We start from the raw sequence: 6,569 nt of genomic DNA, 5'->3' as shown, positions 1-6,569 counted from the left end.
ACTTGATGTTGTATGGGGGTTGTCAGCCACTGGTGGCTCGACGATGGTATGCTACTGAGCGCATCAATTGTGTTTTGTGTATTGGCACAAGGATATAGTGGGCGATGAGCAGGTAATGACTACGTAGGCGATTGCTGATCGTATATAAGACCTACCTTTGAGGAGGGTGAAGTAGGTTGCAGCATAAGCAACAGACGTGCTATGCACCGCAGTAATCGTAGGTAGTGCATAGTGACAATGGCGTTGCTTTAGGTGGTTGGCAACGATGACAGACAATGACGAAGATGCCACCATGAGATGCACTATCAATGAAAACTCATGTAGTTAGGTATGATGACAGTACTTTTTTAGAGTGATAGTGATATTTAGTCGATGTTTGGTCAATTTGTTAGGTTGCTATTGATAAAGATTGGAGCGATGATAGCATGGGCAGGCTGTGGTGACTATAGTTGGAGAAAGGCCGAGACATTAGGGTTTTAGAGCTTCCATCCTAGCAAAGGCTAATTTTATTTTTATAAAAGCTATTAATTCTAATCGATATCCCTTGATGATTTTTTAGCCTTCAAAAATTAGATATATGTCCCAATAAAATTATAATTTTATTATTTAAAAATCAACTATTTTTCACTAGAGCTATAAAATTTCTATTTTACCCTCGTGAAATGATTATTTTCGTTGATATCCTCTATCTATAATTTTATCCCTTTTAATTTGTTAATATTATCTCAACAATCATAATTCAATAATAATAAAATTATATCATAAAACCTGATAAATTTTTTATTAGAATTAAATAAAAAAATAAATTATAGGTATTTTATTTTTATCTACGTGACATAATTTATTATTGTTATGTTTGATTATCTATATTATTAAATAAATTAATTATTATTTTAGATATTATAGTTATTTTAGATATTTTAATTATTAAAATGTAGGTATATTTATGGTAAGATTTTATTAATTACCTATGAGAGAGACTTTCCTAATTATTTATTCTACACGCTTTACTCTCGTCTATAAATAAATAAGACCATCTAGATGCGATAATATACGATACAATACATGAGCCTATAGATGTATTATGGTTTCATTGTAGTTTTTATTTCATCAGATTTTATGAAAAAATAAGTATTATTATATTTTTGTTACAGAATGACATGATTATATGATTTTGATGCTTACCACAGACCTCTCGCCGATGAAACTAAATAGAAGAAGTGTTGCTTTCGTTCTCACAATAGTCTTGATGGCTTTGGCCATCTCTGTTGCTGCTGCTGCAGCCGATAAAGAAGGTGTGCAGCGACGTCCGATGGTGGTTCCGGTGACGTGCAAGTACTATCCCGAAGTGTGCCTGCCCGACGAAACCTGCTGCAACTTTAGAAAGTGCGCCAACTTGAAGAAAGACCCCGACAACTGTGGTCGTTGCAATCACCGGTGCCCAGGCGCCTGCTGCGACGGCGTCTGCAAGGCAAGTTGCTGATGAGTGTTGTCGTCTTCGTCGTGCAACTTAGATGCATGCAAACATGTCTTCGCTTCTTTGTCCCATGAGTTACACTTCGTCTCATCGTCTGGTGGTTAAGAATAATTGTTGCTTCTTTGTTGCACAAAGGTGTGTTTTCGCAATCCATGTTGTTTATAGAGGACATGATTGGAAGAAAGATGACTGCAGTTCATAGAGAGGCAGCAGTGACCCTCGCCATCCTTGCCCGCGATCCTCGCACGAGGAAAGAGGGGGCATGAGGGCTGTCGCTGTCGTCTCCATTGCTTCATTCTTTGTCCCGCGAGAGCGACTCCAACGAGGATCGATGGTGCCTGTGAAGGTGACGTTAGATTCGACATGACAGAGGGGAAGAGAGGCGGAGATAGAATTGGACGGAATTCACACACGCAAACATATATATATCACCGTATTTATATTTTATAACGAGTATAATCCCTCCGCTTTAAGAAATCCCTTCTCATACGTAACACCGCACGCCCCCGTCACGTGATCTGGCGCTATCACCACGGGTGCCCTTGCCGGAACCGGTCGCTCTAGGGTTTGGTTGATGGCCCTCGAGGACGGTAGCGGGTTGACGGTGACGGGAGAAGGTTTTGGAGTCTCGGCACAGACGGTGGCGCCCATTGGTGCCCACCCGCCCGAGGCTGCTGATGGGTTTCCAATGAGTCTCTCCGAGCACTAGAGTAACTGCTCCTCTCTTGTTCTTTTCTTGTGGTATGTAAGCATATGAAATTGGGTATAATTGGTTGGAACTGTTTGGCGACGATTTATTGGGTAACTTATTTCAATAATTGTAGTTCAAATCCGCATATTGGCTTGCAATCATGTAAATATCATGACCTTGATATGAAGTTTTGCATTTGGAAACTCTGGAACACACAACTGTTAAGATTTCACTTTCCTGGAATCACTAACATGAGAACTTTTCAACCCAAGAGATATAGTTTCGGGCAATTTGTAGAAGAAAGCAATTTTCACAGATACGCTTCTCTCTGTTTGTTGAATGTTGGAAGCATTTTTCTTATAGCTAAAACTCTTACCTTTGCAAGCTCCAAGAAGGATTTGAAGTGGTATGGTACTGATTAGTATTTAAAAAAGGCTTTATGTAGATTTTATGGTTTGATCCTGTTTGTTAAACGTTTGGCCAATTTCATCCATCATTCAATTGTTGTAACTTTTGTTAGTCTCTGAAGTTTCAGCAGTGTCAGACTGGTTGTAAATTAATTTTGTGGTTTGGACTGGAATTGAACAGTTACTATTCTAATTGATCACTTCAAGGTTGATTTTATTCATAATGTCACTATGAAACATGTTTATCTCCTTGGGCATATATGAAATAAAAAAGGTGATGCTTATAATATGTGTAAGAGACCCATAGTTGTTGTAGTTAGAAGAGATGAGACTGGTAGTAATAGTGGCATGACCAGAGGTAGAGAGATGTCTAAGGAGACTTTTCTAGAAATTATAAGTAAAAAATTTTAATACTCTAAATTTAACTAAGAATGTTGTATGTGAAGAGTTCAATGGTGACAAAAGATTCATGTTTCCAACACCATATAACTGGTAGACTATGACCTGTTATTGTTGTTCTTATGAGGAACAAGACTAAGCATTCTATTGATGTCCAGTCTTTAAGACGTTTCAATGTTTTGAATGTTGCAATTTCTTTGGAGTATTATGATCCATTAACTATTTAATTTCTGAAGCCTCTTCTGAAAAATAAAGAACATGTTTTTTCGATAGGTTGTAGAATGTAGACAAGTACTTAAAAGAACGCCAACTACTTGTACAACTTATTATTTTTTTTTTTACATTTTGTATGATTTTGGTCCAAAATCACTGAGCTGATGGATATTAATATTCTCGAATGAGTATACTGTTAGTGTTGTATAAACATTTTTCTCTAGCTAAGTCTAATACTTCTAATATCTCTTAAAGTTCTTTCACACTGTTGTGACTGAATATCAAAAGTTTGATTGGAGATCGTTGATGCCCTTAAATGGGTGAATACATTGAAGCCCTTCTGATGCGGGACCTTATAGTATGTAGCTTTACGGCCCTTACCCCATGAGTCACATCCTGATCATCTAGGTTGTAAAGGAATAATCTTATCGTTGAATCTCAATGGGTTTGGGCTAAAATATACTGAAACATATACTTCAAATGATTGTCACAGTACTCTAGTCATGCTATGTAGTCTAAACACATATCTCATATGGTCTGGGGAAGCCATGACACACCTGCTGCTCTGGCACATAATAATGCCATATGACTACTTTGCTAGCCTGTCCAGGTTGAGCTCAACACATGGTAAAACAATTGAAAATTAATGAGGATTCTAGATTAGCATGGTTTTGATGTGGCTGTCTGTAGTCTCATGTTCAAAATACCAAAGCAGGAAAGTTGGGTGCTGTTGGACAGAAATATACTCGTTCATATCAGAAGGTATTGCCAAAATTATGTATCAACACTTGCTGATGATACCTTGTGAATTTTTTTAGTAATAATTTTATGTTGATCTTTTATTACTAATAGCTTATGATGTTTATGAAAAAAAATGGACATCTGGACTAATTATGAGCCCCAGGATGCATGCACTGAGTGCTATCAAGAGGAATAGGAAACTCTATATGGGGAAACCAAGACAGAAATAGTCAAGAAATCTGATGGAATTAGTGAGGAAAGCTTTTCTAAAGCCAATCAAATTATATCATACTTAGTTTATAGTTTTTCCTTAAATTAAACTGTGTTCACGTTTTTATATAAGTGTGAATCATCAAGGAAAGGTTCTTTAAAGCAAAACAAATATATTCTGTGAATCACTCAGTTTATTCTTTATTCCTTTCAGGTCACCTTTCTATGAGAGTGAGAGAGAGAGAGTACTCTCTGTGAGGAATAATACATTGCCTTTGATGTGAATGCAATTTAGTAGGCAAACTCTCCATCCCAACTGGCCATGATAATCCATGACTCAGAAAGTAATTGCAAAAGGAATCCCATGTTTCCAGTTCTAGATGTGTGTCTTGTGAATCTTTTGGCAGTCCATTGAGAGGCCTAACTTTCCTCTATTACTTGAACAAAAATGTTATCCTCCAACACAATGCAACTGTCATATTAGCATACTTAAACCTTCTACCTCCTTTGTGTTCCCTTATAAGTACCTCCCAACCCTCCATAAGCTCTCCTCATCCCTGCAATCTTTCTGTTGCAACAACACTTAAGAAGAGCTTCCTTGCACACGATGAGGTCATTCCTTCTGATAATATTCTTGATGGCTTTAACCACTTCTCTTGCTGCAGCAGATACTCACAAAGGCGAGCAGGATCAGACGACTTCATTCTCCGACGAAGCTAGTCGCATGCTGGGTCGGCACAGATGGAGAGGTTCCTTGTCATGCAAGGAGCACCGAAACCTGTGCAAACTCCCAAGAAGTCCCGGCCCGACCTGCTGTGGGAAGCTTTGCGTGGACCTGAAGACTGACTCGTTCAATTGTGGCCGCTGCGGGGTGCAGTGCAAGTTTGCCGAGGTTTGCTGCAAAGGTAAATGCCTGAATCCGTTTCACGACGATGAGAACTGCGGCGGGTGTGGCAAGAAGTGCAGCAAGGGAAGCCATTGCAGATATGGGATGTGCAGCTATGCGTAGAATCCGGCTGATGAGTGTTGGGTTTGATCATTGAACTGTGTTGTTGCTGTTGCTTGTGGCTGAAGCCCTGGTTTAATAATGTTCACCACGTCCTTAGTTGTATTCATTGCGAAGATAAATATCAAGGAACATCTGCATTGTTGTGTCCATGAACAACATTAGTTTGCTCTCAGTGATAGAACATTGACCAGAAAGATCTGCAATCTTTGTTGTTAACAGAATATGTCTTCAACAACAACAACAACATTCTCTTTTATGATTTGTTTCCAGAGCAAGAGTAATGGCAAGAGAGATCAATAATATTGAATTAGAACATGGTAAATGTGTTTGAAAATAGTGAAACTGTCTGCAATTGCCCTTTACACTAATGTTGGTACATTGAAACTAGAAGAACAAAAATATTGTGATGCTAATCCTGTTACCATAATAAATTAAATTTAAATCACTCTCTAATTATTATGAAAGATTTATTAAAAATGATATTACTTAACTATAAGTGTGTTTGGTCATATTAACATTATTCGTTAATTTCTTTCCCTAATTAAAGTTTTGAACAAGCACAAAGCATAATTTCCATACCCTCCCTGGTGCCCACATTAAGGGCCGTCATAGATTCAATAAGAATTTATGAGAGGGACTTTGATGCATGTAATTGAAATGTGGTTGACACCAGCTTTATTCATTGGAAATAGAACTGAAAATTCATTCTTTTAATATGAATGCCTAAGTCATCTTACACGATTGACGTGATAATTCTGGGATCGGAATTAAGATTCACAATAAATAATGTATTTATATTTATATTTTTATTTTTATTTTACTCAATGTCATTATATTTCATGCTATTTTATACCTTTTATATTAAAATTTTATTTTTCTCTTAGTGTACCATCTTTTTTATGTTGATATCATTCTCTACGGTTTACATATATCGATCGTTTTTTTTTCTTATATATATATATATATATATATATATATATATATATATATATATATATATATATATATATATATATATCTAATTGTTCTTTCTTTTCTTTATTTTTTGTAAGGAAATATTTTTACAATCAATTTCTAACTCGTTAATTGGTTGTCATAAATGCACTAACATGAAAGATGAGACTAAATCACTTACGCATCGGTAATGATGTAGGGATAGTTATAATTTATCGGTTATCGTGACTAACAGTTTAGTTTATAGGAGATCATTCGAATTTATCTTATCGGTCTCTACGAACAACAATCCATATAAAATCGCTTAGGCTTGTCTTTCCTCTCCCTCCGTCGGCCTTCGTCCTTCGTGGACAATAGTCTATAAGAGATTATTTAAATTTATCATCCTTTGCGGATAAAATGCCAAAAGAAAGACGTGCCAATCATTATAAATGATTTTTCCATGATTAGAAATAAAATTCGACCCTC

General features: G+C 36.7%; 1 long non-coding RNA gene across 1 annotated transcript; it reads left to right on the top strand.

The window, feature by feature from the left end:
• The first annotated feature begins 1,105 nt into the window (after positions 1-1,105).
• LOC135588536 (uncharacterized) lies at positions 1,106-5,294 on the top strand. The gene is made up of 2 exons (XR_010476320.1): positions 1,106-2,187; positions 4,804-5,294. It is a non-coding gene; the product is annotated as an uncharacterized LOC135588536 (long non-coding RNA).
• Positions 5,295-6,569: the final 1,275 nt, after the last annotated feature.

Source organism: Musa acuminata, chromosome BXJ1-8 (genome assembly GCF_036884655.1).
Source record: "Musa acuminata AAA Group cultivar baxijiao chromosome BXJ1-8, Cavendish_Baxijiao_AAA, whole genome shotgun sequence".
NCBI lineage: Eukaryota > Viridiplantae > Streptophyta > Magnoliopsida > Zingiberales > Musaceae > Musa > Musa acuminata.
This window is presented reverse-complemented; position numbering and strand designations above follow the sequence as displayed.